This window comes from Salmo salar, chromosome ssa19 (genome assembly GCF_905237065.1).
Source record: "Salmo salar chromosome ssa19, Ssal_v3.1, whole genome shotgun sequence".
Lineage (NCBI taxonomy): Eukaryota > Metazoa > Chordata > Actinopteri > Salmoniformes > Salmonidae > Salmo > Salmo salar.
In genome coordinates, this window is record NC_059460.1 from 78077911 (window position 1) to 78096939 (window position 19029).

At 40.7% G+C, this 19029-nt stretch overlaps 1 long non-coding RNA gene across 2 annotated transcripts; it reads right to left on the reverse strand.

The window, feature by feature from the left end:
- Positions 1–276: 276 nt before the first annotated feature.
- On the reverse strand, positions 277–18319 carry LOC106579612 (uncharacterized). Of its 2 annotated transcripts, XR_006760808.1 has the most exons (4): positions 17788–18319; positions 17155–17225; positions 3582–3635; positions 278–333 (listed from the first exon to the last, which is right to left on the reverse strand). It is a non-coding gene; the product is annotated as an uncharacterized lncRNA (long non-coding RNA). The 2 variants fall into 2 exon arrangements; XR_006760807.1 differs by lacking the exon at positions 17788–18319 and having other exon boundaries at positions 277–333; positions 17155–17781.
- Positions 18320–19029: the final 710 nt, after the last annotated feature.

Below are 19029 nucleotides of genomic sequence, written 5' to 3' on the forward strand. Positions count from 1 at the left end.
GAAGCCATTCCGGCATTGCTTTGACTGTATGCTTGGAGTCATTGTCCTGTTGGAACGTAAATCTTCGCCCCCAGTCTAAAGTCGTTTGCCCTCTGAAGCAGGTTCTCATTAAGGATTTTCCTGTTTTTGGCACCATTCATTGGCCCCTTTATCCATACCAATCTCTCAGTCCCTGCTGCTGAAAATAATCCCCATTGCATGATGCTGCCACCTCCATGCTTCACGGTAGGTGTGGTGTTAGACGGGTGACGAGATGTGCCTGGTTTTCTCCAGACATATTTGGTATTTTATTAGGATCCCAATTAGCTGTTGCAAAAGCAGCAGCTCCTCTTCCTGGGGTCCACACAAAACATGAAACATGACATAATACAGAACATTAATAGACAAGAACAGCTCAATTACAGAAGTACAGTACATTTGGAAAGTATTCAGACCCCTTCCCTTTTCCCACATTTCGTTATGTTACAGCCTTATTCTAAAATGGATTAAAAAAATAATTCTCATCAATCTACACACAGTATCCCATAATGACAATGCTAGAACAGGTTTTTAGAAATGTTTGCAAATGTATTAAAAATAAAAACAGAAATATATCATTTACATAAGTATTCAGACCTTTTGCTATGAGACTCAAAATTGAGCTAAGGTGCGTCCTGTCTCCATTGATCATCCTTGAGATGTTACTACGAATTGATTGGACATGGCTTGGAAAGGCACACACCTGTTTATATAAGGTCCCACAGTTAACAGTGCATGTCAAAGCAAAAACCAGGCAATGAGGTCGAAGGAATTGTCCGTAGAGCTCCGATACAGGATGGTGTCGAAGCACAGATCTGGGGAAGGGTACCAAACATTTTTGCAGCATTGAAAGTCCCCAAGTAATTTTGAAATCCGTAAAGTGAGTGTGGAAGAGGTGAACAAATGATTGTTGTCTATCAACAACGACAAGCCACCGGGGTCTGACAACTTGGATGGAAAATGACTAAGAATAATAGCGGATGATATTGCCACTCATATTTGCAATATTTTCAATTTAAGCCTACTAGAAAGTGTGTGTCCCAGGCCTGGAGGGAAGCAAAAGTAATTCTGCTACCTAAGAATATCTAGATGAGGAATTCCTATGTAAGAATGCTGTTCATTGACTATAGCTCAGCATTCAACACCATAGTACCCTCCAAGCTCATCATTAAGCTCTGGGCCCTGGGTCTAAACCCCGCCCTGTGCAACTGGGTCCTAGGCTTCCTGACGGGCCACCCCAGGTGGTGAAGGTAGGAAACAACACCTCCACTTCGCTAATCGTCAACACAGGGGCCCCACAAGGGTGTGTGCTCAGCCCCTTCCTGTACTCCCTGTTCATCCATGACTGCGTGGCCACGCACACCTCCAACGCAATCATCAAGTTTGCAGATGACACAACAGTAGTAGGCCTGATTACCAACAATGACAAGACAGCCTACAGGGATGCGGTCAGGGTCCTGGGAGAGTGGTGCCAGGAAAATAACCTCTCACTCAACAAAACAAAGGAGCTGATCACGGACTTCAGGAAACAGCAGAGGGAGCACGTCCCTATCCACATCGACGGGACCGCAGTGGAGAAGGTGCAAAGCTTCAAGTTCCTCAGCGTACACATCGCTGAAGCGCCTCTTCAACCTCAGGAGGCTGAAGAAATTTGGCTTGGCCCCTAAAACCCTCACAAACTTTTACAGATGCACAATTGAGAGCATCCTGTCAGGCTGTATCACCGCCTGGTACGGCAACTGCACTGCCTGCAACCGCAGGGCTCTCCAGAGGGTGGTGCGGTCTACCCAACTTATCACCGGGGTAAACTACCTGCCCTCCAGGACACCTACAGCACCCGATGTCACAGGAAGGTCAAAAAGATCATCAAGGACATCAACCACCCGAGCCACGGCCTGTTCACCCTGCTATCATCCAGAAGATGAGGTCAGTACAGGTGCATCAAAGCTGGGACCGAGAGACTGAAAACCAGCTTCTGTCTCAAGGCCATAAGACTGTTAAATAGCCATCACTAGCCGGTTACCACCCGGTTACGCAACCCTGCACCTTAGAGGCTGCTGCCCTATATACATAGACTTGGAAACACTGGCCACTTTAATAATGGAACACGAGTCACTTTAATAATGTTAAAATACTGTTTACATACTACTTTACTCATCTCATATGTATATACTGTATTCTATTCCACTGTATTTTAGTCAGTGCCAAAATCGAGCACACTGCCATGCAGTCTCCAAAGACAAACATTGGCAGAATGGCCTTACTGAAGAGCTCAGTGCTTTCAACATGGCACCATCATAGGATGCCACCTTTTCAGCAAGTCAGTTCGTCAAATTTCTGCCCTGCTAGAGCTGCCCCAGTAAGTGCGGTTATTGTGAAGTGGAAACGTCTAGGAGCAACAACGGCTCAGCTGCGACGTGGTAGGCCACACAAGCTCACAGAATGGGAGCGCCGAGTGCTTGAAGCGCGTGGCGTGTAAAATATTGTCTGTTCTCGGTTGCAACATTCACTACCGAGTTCCAAACTGTTTCTGGAAGCAACGTCAGCACAAGAACTGTTCGTCGGGAACTTAATGAAATAGGTTTCCATGGCCGAGCAGCCGCACACAAGCCTAAGATCACCATGTGATTCGCCAAGCGTCAGCTGTAGTGGTGTAAAGCTAGCCGCCATTGGACTCTGGAGAAGTGGAAACACATTCTGTGGAGTGATGAATCACGCTTCACCATCTGGCCGTCCGACGGACAAATCTGGGTTTGGCGGATGCCAGGTGAATGCTACCTGCCCCAATGCATAGTGCCAACTGAAACATTTGGTGGAGGAGGAATAATGGTCTGGGGATGTTTTCATGGTTCGGGCTAAGCCCCTTAGTTCCAGTGAAGGGAAATCTTAACTCTACAGCATACATTCTAGACGATTCTGTGCTTCCAAATTTGTGGCAACAGTTTGGGGAAGGACCTTTCCTGTTTCTGCAGAAAGCGAGGTCCATACAGAAATGCTTTGTCGAGATCGGTGTGGAAGAACTTGACTGGCCTGCACAGAGCCCTGACGTCAACCCCATCAAACACCTTTGGGATGAATTGGAACGCTGACTGCAAGCCAGGCCTAATCGCCCAACATCAGTGCACGACCTCACTAATGCTCGTGGCTGAATGGAAGCAAGTCCACGCAGCAATGTTTCAACGTCTAGTCGAAAGCCTTCCCAGAAGAGTGGAGGCTGTTTTAGCAGCAAAGGGGGGACCAACTCCGTATTAATGGCCATGATTTTGGAATGAGATGTTCAATGAGCAGGTGTCCACATACACTACATTGCCAAAAGTATCTTCATATGATATCTGAGGAATGATCAATGCTTCTGGAAAGCAATAGTGCATGCTGAATAGTACCTCAATATATTCTGTTTGTTTTTCAATCTGGTGAAAGTCTCAGTGAGATAAAAATGCTTAGCCAATACATTATTTTGTTGGAACTCATTTTAAGAGCCCACACAGCACCCTGGTGTGGATTGGAGGCTACCCCTGCATCACTACGCTAGCCAACTACACATCCTCTCCCTTTTCACTCACCCTCAGGGATCCCACGTGCCTTGGTTAGGAAAGAGATCTCAGCCAGTTGTCATTCTATGGAGACAAAGGATAACAGGAGAATAGTTTAAGGTGAGTCCATGTGTTCAAGTACATCAAGCAAGGCTCAAATAACTCCAAAAAGGGATAGTTCACCCAAATTACAAATGTACATATTGGTTTCCTAATATCAGGGGTATTTACTTGCATTTTGGGCCAGAAATGCATTTTGAGACAATGGCTAGTTAAACAAAACCAAAGCATGGTTTTACCTTGTCCATACACTGCTTGCCAGTTAAGGAAACCTAATTTGGGTGGACAATCCCTTTACCCCCTTCCATAAGTGTAAGTGAACATTTGATCAAGTGTATTAAGCAAGACTCAAATGCCCTCCACACACGCACACAAGACAGCTGGGAATGGGACCCTTAACAAATCATTGAGGGACACAGACTGGTATGTGCTAGGTGCAAGGTGTGAAGTTGTCAAAATGGCTTTTATGGTTTACAGAAGACGATACAGAGCACTCTTAGAAAAAGGTACACTCTTAGAAAAAAAGGGTTCCAAAGGGGTTCTTCGGCAGTCCCCATAGGATAACCATTTTTGGTTCCACATAGAACCCTCTGTGAAAACAGTTCCACATGAAACCCAAAAGGGTTCTACCTGGGGGAAAAAAGGTTACCCAAAGGGTTCTCATATGGGGCCAGTCGAATAATCATTTGAAGTTATAGATACCTTTTTTTCTAAAAGTGTATAAGTTCTTTTCCAGCTGTGTCAACCACTACATTATCCATTTGTAGACAGCTCCACACTTTCACTAATGTCTTACCACAGCCACCGTGTCTCAGTCACAATGTCTGTTGCACTTATCTGGGTAGATGAGGTCAGTCGAACCCCCCCCAAAAAAATGATTTCCTTATCAAAAAGGTCAAATAGTTACTCACCATAATGTATTATTACATTACCCAGGAAGCAGTTACATACAGTTATATTACTTTATAAAATATGTTATCTATTGTCATATGGCCGGATAATGTTGACTTTGGCCCAATTTAAACTATTTGAATGTCCAGATTTATCTACGCTTGTAAGTTATTTAGCACGTCCCCACCTTTCTCCAGAGACAGAATGATCATCTATAATAATAAGTTAATATCAGTGTTGTAACCAAGATTGAGTTCATGTATACATTAATCAGAGGATGCTAATAAAGAGAAAAACTATATAAAAGGCTATTTAACAAGGTTTTAATGGGATATTGTCTTTTGAGGGTGAATGGTAATCTAGGGCTGGGCAATAAATCAATATCAATAATTATTGAGGTAATTACTTCACTCAATAATGGTATAAAAACGTTTAGATTCATTGTCGATATAGAATAATTAGGTACAGCAGTCCATTTCACCTCTGTGACGCAGCAGGAACGTGTGGAGAAGAGACAATATGCACGTGGAGAGGTATACGCCCACTAGAAACCACTTAGCACCTCGAGTGATGGAGTAGCCACCATTAACCATGAAAAAGTAGTGATGTAGGCAAAAACAGTGGCAGTGATAGCCATGGAGAAGGAGCAGCTTCCAACAAAGAAATGATTGATAAAAAGGGTTAAACTGTTTCAGTAATTTGGAAGTGGTTTGGCTTTTTGAAGTCCGACAAAGAGCAGAGCAATGTCCGGTGCAAATTGTGCCGTAGACAGGTGGCTACGAAGTCTGGTAATACAACAAACATTTTTCATCATCTGAAGCAAAATCACTCTTTGGAACATGCAGGAAGTTTGAGTTTGCGCCACGGTATTGATAAACGCCCCTCAAGCACCAGCCAATCTAGGGATGTTTGCCCGAAGCAGTCAACACTGACAGTGTTTATGCCCTACAAGCAAACATTGAAAAGACAAAGGCAACACAAATGCTATTATGCATTACATTGCTAAGGACATGCTACCAATTAGCAGTCGAAAGGGAAGGTTTCAATTTAAGTGACCTCAGGTACGTGCTCCCTGGCCGCAAACATGGAACAATTTTCCTTCCAAGTATAATTTTATGTGTAGCTCACATAATAATAATAAAAAAAAGTTACCTTTATTTAACTAGGCAAGTCAGTTAAGAACAACTTATTTACAATGACGGCCTATCGGGTGAACAGTGGGTTAACTGCCTTGTTCAGGGGTAGAAAGACAAGATTTGTACCTTGACAGCTCGGGGATTTGATCTAGCAACCTTTCGGTTACTGGCCCAACGCTCTAACCACGGTTTGTTCAGGCATTCTTGAGTTTAAAGCAGACATGCACCTTTTAAACATGATTTGATTAATATCGTGATAATTATCGTTATCGAATGAAAAAATATATAGATATCGTGATAATTTATTTGCCATATCGCCTAGCCCTAACGGTATCTGTCATGGTGGAAGCAGAGGCGTAATCCACCCATTTTTACTATCAAGGGCCACTGATAGTAAATTTGACGTAATTATGTGTAAAATTAACAATATTTTCTATATTTCCTAGGGCATGCATGGCATCCCAGGGCATGGGCATTGGCATCCTAGGGCATCTCATAAGGTAAATGGAGTCTAACATGAGTTGCTTGAGGAAGGTGACAAGTGTTCTTTCATGTATGGCCAAGATGTATTTATGTGAGTCCTTTGCAAACAGGCCCCAGCTATTACAATGTCAGATGGTGAGGCCCAGACAGTCACGCACGTTGAAGTGCCTCATGGTCAGTTGAAGGAATCCAAGAACAATTTCACAGGTTTATCTTTGTCCTCAAGGATAAAAGGAAGGAACAATGACATGTAAACAAGATGGGAGGAGGACTACTTTTTTATGGCCCTCTCCATATAGGGCTGAACAACACTCTTTATAAAGAGGGATGAAGGCCTGGAGAAAGACAATGCACTGGACATCCTGAAGGTAGAAGAAGTCTGCAGAGGAAGATAAACATTAGAATACCTAACAACTATCATTGACACATCACTAGGCACAAATCAGAAAATACATAGCTGGTCAGATGACTGATGTTGGTCTGAAGTATTTGTCTATTTCATCCTCAGTAGAGATCTGTTCCACCAAACAAGGGGTGACCAACAACAGGTAAGAATCGTAAACTTCCACCCTAAGGTTGTAGTGTAGGCACACACTCTTGACAATGGCCCCAATTCAATCTATTCACTTAAATAAAAGAAAGAACACTACTAGACTTTGTTACGGGATAAACCGGATCACTCTAAGTTCCAATGTGGCAATTGTTTGCTTGCCGAGGATCATAGGCTTGAGGTGCCTTCCTTGATCACGCAGGTCGCAAACCTACGTAAGAAACTGGGGAAAACGCAGAGTGGAATGTTTACCTTTTCTACGCCGGTGGCTGGACGGCGTTTGCGGTTGTTGGATGCATCTCCGCCTTGTCGTTTGTCGTTATCGGACTGGCCGGTGTTGCCTGGAGCTTCCCCGTCTGATAGCAGAGTCGAAGGAGCACAGCAAGAGGAGCAAGACAATCAACGATGGTCGCATGTCACGAGCCGTGGAAGCCGAAGACAGTGGCCTCCCACAAAGCAGTCTACACTCCCAACGAGAGCGGATACAAACAACAAATCATTTCGCCGTCCTGGAGTCTAATTTTCCTGCGCCCTCGTCACTGGGGGTACCTGTGTCTGCGGCCGCAGTGCCTACTCCTACGACTTTGAAGTCAGCAACCTTCCGTCCCTGCCCAGGATCGAGCGGGGCTTCTCCATCTGTCGGAGGCCTGCACCAGGCGCAGGGAGCAACGGGCTCAAGTTATCCTGCCTCTCGCCCATCCATAAAGGGTTCTCCGAATCCTGTGAAGAGTGGGAGTGGGTGGATTTCCTCGTACTGCTCGCCAGCCGTGATTTTGGGCAGCTCCATGGTAAGAAATGTGACCATTCCTGGTGCAAAAACAATGTCCTATCCTAGAGCTTGAGTAAATTACATTACTAAGCTGCTCCCGAATGTACTATGTCGTTACATGGAAATCGATTGTATCGTAGTCCATGTGGGTTTTAATGATATTATGAAGGGCAGCTCTGAAGAGTTGAAACTGGATTTAAAGAGCTGATTGACTCTCTGCTAGACACTAATAAAAGACCCATCATATCTGGCACTGTGCCCTCTCTGAATCGTGGCATTGAACGCTTTAGCAGGATTCTTTCTCTTCACGACTGGCTACGTGATTATTGCAGCACAATGGGTGTAACTTTTGTTGACAATTTTGATACCTTTTGGAAACAAAACACATTTTATACGGAGGATGGGATCCACCCAAATCATTTGGCTTCCTGGATCCTTTCACAGCATTATAAGGCTGTGTTGAGACAATGACTTATCAATGACCTGAGCCCAGCTCAGTTAATCCCTACCATTGTGACGCTGAATTGTCATGATGCTTCAGCAAATGTACATTATACCAGGGAAGTTGGTAGACACAACATAAGTAACCTAATTTATGTCCCTCTAATTGCCCTGAATGCCTCTGCTGATCCTACAGCTTTTGTATGCAGTAATGATGTGCCTATGAACCAGATTTATACTGTTAGCACCAAGGCGGTGTGCTCTGGTAGGAAGTCCACTGTGTGCAGCTCACCCTGCACTAACATAAATAACATGAACATATCTACCTCTGCATAGCTTCCCAGTAAAGCAATGAAAACCAGTAAGCATCCCAGTAGAAAAATTCTCAAAATAGCCCATGTTAACGCCTCTTAAGGATCTGACCCTTTTTCAATTCTCACCTAAGATGACATACCCAAATCTAACTGCCTGTAGCTCAGGAACTGAGGATATGCATATTCTTGATACCATTTGAAAGGAAACACTTTGAAGTTTGTGGAAATGTGAAATTAATGTAGGAGAATATAACACATTAGATCTGGTAAAAGATAATACAAAGAGCCATCATCTTTGAAATGCAAAAGAAAGGCCATAATGTATTATTCCAACCCAGGCGCAATATAGATTTTGGACACTAGATGGCAGCAGTGTATGTGCAACGTTTTAGACTGATCCAATGAACCATTGCATATCTGTTCAAAATGTTATATCAAGACTGCCCAAATGTGCCTAATTTTCAAGTTCATAATTGTGCACTCTCATCAAACAATAGCATTGTATTCTTTTACTGTAAATTGGACAGTGCAGTTAGATTAACAAGACATAACTTTCTGCTCATATCAGATATGTCTATGTCCTGGGATTTTTTTTTGTTACTTACAACCTCATGCTAATCAAAACCTACGTTAGCTCAACCGTCCCGCGGGGGGACACCGATCCCGTTGAGGTTAAGAAACAAGGTTCATGAAATCAATAATTTGCTAGTAACAGATGACATTCATATTATGACTATCTCTGAAACTCACTTAGATAATACCTTTGATAATACACTGGTAGCAATACAAGGTTATAACATTTACAGAAAATACAGAAATGCCAGGGGTGTTGTTGATATTGAGAACAACATTCCTGTAAAGCTTAGATCTGTAAAGATATGAAATATTGTTGAAGTAATATGGCTACAGGTTCATCTGCCTCACCTAAAGCACATTATGGTGGGAAGCTGCAACAGACCACCAAGTGCTAACAGTCAGTATCTGGATAACATGTGTGAAATGCTTGATAATGTATGTGATATCAACAGAGAGGTATATTTTCTGGGAGATTTAAATGTTGACTGGCTTTCATCAAGCTGCCGACTCAAGAAAAAGCTTCAAACTGTAATCAGTGCCTGCAACCTGGTTCAGGTTATCAGTCAACCGACCAGGGTAGTTAAAAGCAGTACAGGAATGAAATCATCAACATATTGATTTTATTTATCCTTTATTTAACTAGGCAAGTCAGTTAAGAACAAATTATTATTTACAATGACAGCCTACCGGGGAACAGTGGGTTTACTGTCTTGTTCAGGGGCAGAATGACAGATTTTTACCTTGTGAGCTCGGGGATTCGATCCAGCAACCTTTCGATTACTGGCCCAATGCTCTAACCACACGGCTACCTGCCGTGATCACATCTTTACTAATGCTGCAGAAATTAGCTTGAAAGCAGCATCCAGATCCATCAGATGTAGTGATCATAATATAGTAGCCATATCTAGGAAAAACAAAGTTCCAAAGGCTGGGCCTAATATAGTGCATAAGAGGTCATACAATACGTTTTGTAGTGATTCCTATGTTGTTGATGTAAAGAATATTTGTTGGTCTGTGGTGTGTAATGAGGCGCAAACAGATGCTGCACCTGACACATTTATGAAATTGCTTATTGCAGTTACTAATAAGCATGCACCTATTAAGAAAATAACTGTAAAAAACGGTTAAATCCCCGTGGATTGATGAGGAATTGAAAAATTGTATGGTTGAGAGGGATGAGGATAAAGGAATGGCAAATAAGTCTGGCTGCACAACAGATTGGCTAACGTATCGCAAATTGAGAAATCATGTGACTAAACTGAATAAAAAGAAGAATAAACTACACTATGAAACAAAGCTAAATTACATAAACAATGATAGTAAAAAAACTTGAGCACCTTAAATTACATTTTTGGAAAAAAGCTAACTCATTGAATTAGATGGCTCATTCATCCCAAAACCCACTGATATTGCCAACTACTTTAATGATTTTTTCATTGGCAAGATTAGCAAACTTAGGCATGACATGTCAGCAGCTGACACTACACATCCAAGTATATCTGACCAAATTATGAAAGACAAGCATTGTAATTTTGAATTCCGTAAAGTGAGTGTGGAAGAGGTGAAATAATTATTGTTGTCTATCAACAACGACAAGCCAACGGGGTCTGACAACTTGGATGGAAAATGACTAAGAATAATAGTGGATGATATTGCCACTCCTATTTGCCGTATTTTCAATTTAAGCCTACTAGAAAGTGTGTGCCCCAGGCCTGGAGGGAAGCAAAAGTAATTCCGCTACCTAAGAATAGTAAAGGCCCCTTTACTGGCTCAAATAGCCAACCAACCAGCCTGTTACCAACGCTTAGTAAACTTTGGGAAAAAATTGCGTTTGAGCAGATACAATGCTATTTTACAGTAAACAAATTGACAAGACTTTCAGTATGCCTATAGGGAAGGACATTCAACAAGCACAGAACTTACACAAATGACTGATGATTGGATGAGAGACATTTATGATAAAAAATATTGTGGGGGCTGTTTTGTTAGACTTCAGTGCCGCTTTCTATATTATTGATCATAGTCTGCTACAGGAAAAACGTATGTGTTATGGCTTTAACCCCCTGCTATATTGTGGATAAAGAGTTACCTGTCTAACAGAACAGAGGGTGTTCTTTAACGGAAGCCTTTCCAACATAATCCAGGTAGAATCAGGAATTCCCCAGGGCAGCTGTCTAGGCCCCTAACTTTTTTCAATCTTTACTAACGACATGCCACTGGCTTTGAGTAAAGCCAGTGCGTCTATGTATGCGAGGACTAAACACAGTACACGTCAGCTACTACAGCGACTGGAATGACTGAAACACTTAACAAAGAGCTGCAGTTAGTTTCAGAGTGGGTGGCAAGGAATAAATTAGTCCTAAATATTTCTAAAACTAAAAGCATTGTATTTGAGACAAATTATTAACTAAATCCTAAACCTCAACTAAATATTGTAATAAATTATGTGGAAATTGAGCAAGTAGAGGTGACTAAACTGCCTGGAGTAACCCTGGATTGTAAACTGCCATGCTCAAAACATATTGATACAACAGTAGCTAAGATGGGGAGAAGTCTGTCCATAATAAAGCACTGTTTTACCTTCTTAACAGCACTATCAACAAGGCAGGTCTGGTCAGCTGCCACAAAAAGGGACTGTAAAGCGTCTGTGTGTAGCTGGTGAGATGAGTCAGGCGCAGGACAGCAGATAAGAGTAAAGAAAGCAATTTTACTCAAAATATATCACAATACACGTCGTAAATACAAGGCCACACAATACGGACCGCAATACAATAAACAATTACTCAAAACAAACATGGGGGAACAGAGGGTTAAATAATGAACAAGTAATTGGGGGGTTGAAACCAGGTGTGTAAGACAAAGACAACACAAATGGAAAATGAAAAGTGGATTGGCGATGGCTAGAAGGCCGGTGACGTCGACCGCCGCGTGAACAAGGAGAGGGACCGACTTCGGCTGAAGTCGTGACAGGGACTTATAAAAACCCTTATTCAGAATAAAAATATTCCAAAATATGCATCTTGTTTGCAATAAAGGCACTAAAGTAAAACTGCAAAGAAATGTGGCAAAGAAATTAACTTTATGTCCTGAATACAAAATGTTATATTTGGGGCAAATCCAACACAACACACCTAAAACAAAAGGTCGAATATACACGAGTTGCTTACCAAGACGACATTGAATGTTCCCGAGTTGCCTAGTTACAGTTTTGACTTAAATCGGCTTATAAATCTACGACAAGACTTAAAAATGACTGTCTAGCAATGATCAACAACCAACTTGCCAGAGCTTAAAGAAATGTAAAAAGAATAATGCAAATATTATACAATCCAGGTGTGCAAAGCTCTTAGACTTACCCAGAAAGACTCACAGCTGTAATAACTGTCAAAGGTGATTCTAACATGTATTGACTCAGGTGTGAATACTTATGTAAATTAGATATACAAATGTTCACTTTGTCATTATGGGGTATTCTGTGTAGATGAGTGAGAGAAAAAAAAATATTTAATCAATTTTGAATTCAGGCTGTAAAACAACAAAATGTGGAATAAGTCAAGGAGTATGAATACTTTCTGAAGGCACTGTATAATGAGTTATGCACTTTTCCTTTTACTGATATTAAAAATGAAACAAAACATTTGTTGATTGAATTGATAATATCATTTAAAGTAACAGGTTGCTCAAGCTGGAGACAACATAAACTGTGGAAACATAATTTACTTTTCTTTAAGAATGTTACTGTGAAGGAGATTGACTGCCACCCCCAGAACCCGCTCTAGTTTGATAATGGCAATGTTCACCTTCCTGCACGAGCCCGCTGAGCTGTTTAACGTCAGAGAAATCTACTGTATGCAGCCTGGATGATCTACGTAAGTAATGACCTGCCTGCTGAAATCTCAATTAAATCAAACATTGATTGGAAAACCTTTCATCATATAACTCAGTGGTTCCTAACCCACGGGTGCTAAATTACTAAAATGTAAATGTGGCCCCCACAGGGGGGCACCAAAGTTTCCTGGGGGGTCGCAGGGCCTTACTTGATTTGAGGGGTAACCCCCCCCCCGCTGCACATGGGGATATCTTCAGTTGGTCTTAAAGTGGAAATATGTAACTTTTTCCCCGACCTGACCAAATTCACATTTGTTATAGATCTATCATTCTGCTTGAAAGTCTAAGAAGCAGTAGATCAGTTCTATGTAAGCTATTTCTATGCTTCCCGTTCTTAAGTTTTGTTTTTTGGTCTTTTGCTTTCGGTTTTGTACAAGTACTTCAAACAGCTGAAACAACAATATTTTTTGTTATGGAAAATATATTTCACAGCGGTTTAGATGGTACAATGATTTTGTACACTATTTTGTCACATAAACTGAAATTAGGCAAACTATTAGAATTATAGCAACCAGGAAATGGCGGAGCGATTTCTGCATAGTGCAACTTAAAAAATATGGGTCCCTGGGGGAAAAAGGGACCCCTGATTAACTGATGTATCTGTAACCTACGAAATGTTGTATTTGCTAGAGATGAAATCATTAATATTTTTTCAAGCCAATTCCAATTTGGGAAAGTTTTGCAAGATTCAGTATGACCTTGATGAGGCAGAGGAGAAGGCTGATTTTGCTGAGACTCAGGTCAACAATATGAGAGCCAAGAGTCATGTTACAGGTTCCAAGGTCAGTAGGTGCTGTTTCAATTTTCTATTAAAGCTGCAATATGTAACCTTTTGGGCAACCCCCCCAAAAATCACATAGAAATGTGGATTATAGATCTGTCATTCTCATTGAAAGCAAGTCTAAGAAGCAGTAGATTGGTTCTAGGTGCGCTATTTAGATGCTTCCCGTTCTTAAGTTTCTTTTTTGTGTTTTTTACTTTTGGTTTTGTACACCAGCTTCAAACAGCTGAAAATATAAAAATGTCATTATGGAAAAGATATTTCAGCTGTTTTGATGGTACAATGATTCTGGTACAGTGCTTGTTTTTCATTTTTCATAATAGGTGAACTGTTAGAATTATAGCAACCAGGAAATGGTGGCGCGATTTCTGCATAGTGCATCTTTAATTATAATTTGCAGGTTACCCCATGTAATGTATGGCTGAAGCCTTAACGTTGAATACTTATAAGGCATATGACATCCAATAGCCATAATATCATTAATATTTATATTCATATTAAATAATTCTCTGGCATCTTTTGTGTCCTAAAACTGTACAAGACAGGATATGTCCTAGGGGAAACACTGTTATATACGAAACAAAGACCACACTAAGAATATGAGGTAGGGAGAATCTGTATTCTTGTCATCAACAACGTTAAAGGTGACCAAATATGTATCTATACATTGTCTTGAAAACTCTTGTAGCCTTTTCTGTGTCATTACAATTTAGTCTCCATATCTGCATTATCCTAGATGTACATAGATTTTAGACCACTGTATTCGAACAAGGCTGTCTTGTTGACAGCCTTGAATACAGACGACAACATACTTCTATGAAGATATTCATGGCTGGCTGAACATATGCCATCAATGTTGGCTGAACGTATGCCATCAATGGGGCAGCAGGGTAACCTAGTGGTTGGAGCGTTGGACATGTAACTGAAAGGTTGCAAGTTCATATCCCCGAGCTGACAAGGTACAAATCTATTGTTCTGCTCCTGAACAGGCAGTTAACCCACTGTTCCTAGGCCGTCATTGAAAATAAGAATTTGTTCTTAACTTACTTGCCTAGTTAAATAAAGGTAAAATAAAAAATGCTGGCTGAACGTATGCCATCAATGCTGGCTGAACATCATGGCTGACTGAACTTTTGCAATAGGGCTACACGAGTGGGGTGTTTTGACCTTAATATTTCAGTGTTAAATGTATATGAACAGTATTACATTGTCTAACGTTAATTAGACTTTTTAAATATTCTATTTTAACTGTGATTTTGTGCAAATACGAGCTTACTACCACTGAGTATTGCCAGAGACCTCATGATATGATATTATCACAATACTTAGGTGCCGATATGATATGTATTGCAATTCTCATGATTCTATATGTGATTTTATTGCGATTTAATGTTCCAAACATATTTCTCACTATATAGTATGTCTGCTGCAGAGAGACAAGACAGAGCATGTCAAATTTCTGGGGGATCAGTCATGGAAATAAAAGTGCTGAAAACACATTGGCTCACTATTTAAAAAGAAAATTGAGGCCAAGCTTTAGGATGAAAAATACAGGAGTTTTGGCGCAGGTACAGCCGACTAGCGCTAGGTAATGCTACGTAGACTTTTAAAAACATATTTTTTTTAATCGATACTTGGGAGTCAAATATCAATACAATATGGTTAAAAAAATGATATTGTGACATGGAACTGTATTGATTTTTGCCCCCATCACTAGAGTTTAGCTAAAATAAAGAAAATTGTTATGAGGATAAACTTCACATCTGCCGTTACATCACCCATTATGTTATCCTGCCCAGATGGTTCTGTGTTTCCTATGGAAAGACAATACTATCCTGAGAGTAAATTGAAGGTGACCTACAAGTGTATCCTCATGAAATATTTTCATATTGTAAATTCATTTGGTACATTACAATTAGGTCTTGTACAATACATGCATTTTTATTACAGCCATGGCTATAGTCAGTTCTGGTCTTTGAAGGCCCAAACCCTACAACACGACAGGTTCCAGAGTATAGTGTTAACTTCACTTAAAGACCTTTCAGGTCAACTAATCCCGTGGTCTAAGACACTGCATCTCAGTGCTAGAGGCGTCACTACAGACACCCTGGTTCGAATCCAAGCTGTATCACAACCGGCTGTGATTGGGAGTCCCATAGGGCGGCTCACAATTGGTCCAGCGTCGTCCGGGTTTGGCCGGTGTAGGCCATCATTGTAAATAAGAATTTGTTCTTAACTGACTTGCCTAGTTAAATACAAAATAATATATATATATATTTTTTTAAATGATAATGGATGCATACAGTATATCAAACAGAATAATTATTGATATAGGAAAGTCTTACAGCAAATATAAATGAGCAAAGTAGTGCAACAGCTTGAACAGAGAAAAACCTACAAATTATATGGAGAAATGCATGGATAAAGTAAGAAAATGAAAAGTAATTGTCACGTTCGTCGTAAGGATTAGACAAAAACGCAGCGGGAATGTGAATACTCATCTTCTTTTCTTATTAAAGAAACAAAACAAAACACTTGAACAAAACAACGACGAGAAAACAGTCCTGTGAGGCACACAGCTACACTTGGAACAACTACCCACAAAAACCCATGGAAAAACACCTTCAATTAGAGGCAACGACGAACAGCTGCTTCAATTGAAGGTCAACCCAATAAACTAAACATAGAAAGAGAAAAACTAGAACGAACATAGAAATATACTAACATAGAACATAAACCAAAAAACCCTGAAACACATAAAACAAACACCCCCTGCCACGTCCTGACCAAACTACAATAACAAATAACCCCTTTACTGGTCAGGACGTGACAGTAATACAATAAAAAAAAATCTAAACAAGGGCAATTGTTTTACATAGGCAACTTAGAGGCCTACCCATTAAAAACTGTTAACGGTACCTGAACTGTATTCGGTTACAAAAAGTACATTTATAAGGGTCCATGGCATGTAGACAAAAATCTGATAGAATATTTAGAAATGAGATGATGTACAGATGTAGAGGGGAGAAGGAACTTGAAATGAGCTGATGTACAGATGAAGAAGAAACTTGAAATGAGCTGATGTACAGATGTAGAGGGGAGAAGGAACTTGAAATGAGCTGATGTACAGATGAAGAAGAAACTTGAAATGAGCTGATGTACAGATGTAGAGGGAAGAAGGAACTTGAAATGAGCTGATGTACAGATGAAGAAGAAACTTGAAATGAGCTGATGTACAGATGTAGAGGGAAGAAGGAACTTGAAATGAGCTGATGTACAGATGAAGAAGAAACTTGAAATGAGCTGATGTATAGATGTAGAGGGGAGAAGGAACTTGAAAGCAAAATGAATTAGCTGAAAGAGATGAAAAGTGAAATGAAGATCAAATTGAGGAAAAAACAAAGTTTATCACACAAATCAGCAGGTTTAAAAGTTACCCTCCGTCCCAATGGGAATTCAATAAATATCTAACGTTCTACGGTAAATTCTATAAAAATCTTCAAAACTAGCTTGCAACGATAGATGGAAATAAAACTAGCAATTGTGCTTGCTGCCGCAGCGTGACGTGAGCAGAAAAGGTAACTTGTTAACCAGCGCATCTGTACGTTCATGGTATCAAAAGACAGAAATTAAAGACATAACAAATCTAATTAGGAGTAAATAAAACAATAGACACTAATAGTGTACAATAAAATGCTACCGTTAACTTCTTACCATCTCTTGTGTGTGGCCATGTTTGGTGTCCCTGACAGGAGGTCTCCCAATGCAAGAGGCTGGACCTGCATCTGTGAGTCACATGGAGGAGAGATTGATGATGGATACAAATAAGGTTAATACCACATGTAACTGCCTGAGTCTAAACAGGACACTTATGTTATCCTGCTAATTGTTAGTAAGCCATACTGTAGTACAACTCTTTAAAACAGCCAGCAACTCCAAAGGGAGTTTTCAGTTACCCCACAAATAAAAAACTAAGTGTGACAAAATTCGGCAAAACTGTCTAATATTCAATATCTGCGGGGTGACAGAGTAAACAATTTGCCAGTCAATGAACACATGTAGATAGCTACTTTACTGTACAAGGAGGTCCACCATTGTATTGGGTTTACACAGAAATGCAAGTGACAAACAACCTTTCTTGCAACCTTCACTTTAAACTCAGCTTTCAAAATCATTCTAAAGCCAACAATCAGTCACATTTATAGTGCAACACATATCGATGACATTTTTTTCTGTTAAAGCATCTACAGTATGGGAATAGCACAAGCCCAATAGCATCAGAGCGTTAACAGCAATGCAAGGACAAAGACAAACACTGAGATATGACTTGCGTGAGTTTTCAACGACCTTTGTGTCACAACAGATGCATGGACATCCTAAAGATAGTGCAGTCCTTGAAATGCAAAGGAGAATCAAGTTACACAGCAGAACAGTGGTAAGGTGTCCAGCCATCATTCCTTCTATCTGACAGACAGAACACAGTGTTGATAACACGAGAAGACTGGACAGCTGAGAATGAGGACGTATAAAGAAAGGTTGAGCCTAGAATAGACTGCTCAAGTATTGAGACTAAGTAAGGAGCTTGATGAGAGAGAGTGTGGTCCTTTGTAGCTCAGTTGGTAGAGCATGGCACTTGCAACACCAGAATGGGTGATTAGATTCCTGAGAGCATAAGCACGTTGAGTCGCTGTAGATAAAAGCGTCTGTTAAATTGCATATATTTTATATTATAAACCAGGTAGTCTGGGTCCTAGATGCTGAAGGCCATGGTATATTAGACATTGTAAACTGGGTGGTTCGAGCCCTGAATGCTGACTGGCTGACAGGTGTGGTATATCAGAACGTATACTACATGTATGACAAAACATTTCTTTTTACTGCTTTTAGTGCTGATTACGTTGGTAACCAGTTTATAATAGCCATAAGGACCTTGTAGTATATGGCCAATATATCACGGCACTGCGTAAGAACAGCCCTTAGCTGTGGTATATTATCCATATACTACACACCCCTGGGCCTTCTTGCTTAAATATACCACGTGTATGACACAAAATTACTTGTTTACTGTTCTAATTATGTTGGTAACCAGTTAATAATAGCAATAAGACACCTCGGGGGTTTGTGGTATATGGCCAATATACCCCACCTCCTTGGGCCTTACTGCTTAATTCAAACATTTGAGGGTTGTGGGTCATGGTCGATTTTATAGGCTTGACATGTATTAGCTGATGGATTGCAGGGTGTTACATTATCCTCATGGCAAAGAATAGTGATAGTCTTGGCTTACAATACGATGCTTCTTTTGAAATCCATCTTCGAGAGAGCGAGAGAACATCATTTGTTTTTAACCATCTACTGATATTGTTTTAGGGTAAAAACTCACTGTTTTGTCATACTGATTGTCATACTGATTATGTGTTCCCTCCTGTAGTGACAGGAATTAATTTCCCGACAGCTGGGAATTGGACACCTAACGGTGTCATTGAGGAGTAGCATGTGGAAGTAAAGTAAGGAACCTCAAGGCTGAATGCCCAAGGTGTGAAATTGTAGGAGTCAAAGGTGCTCCTCTATGTGCTCCTGTAGAGGTCT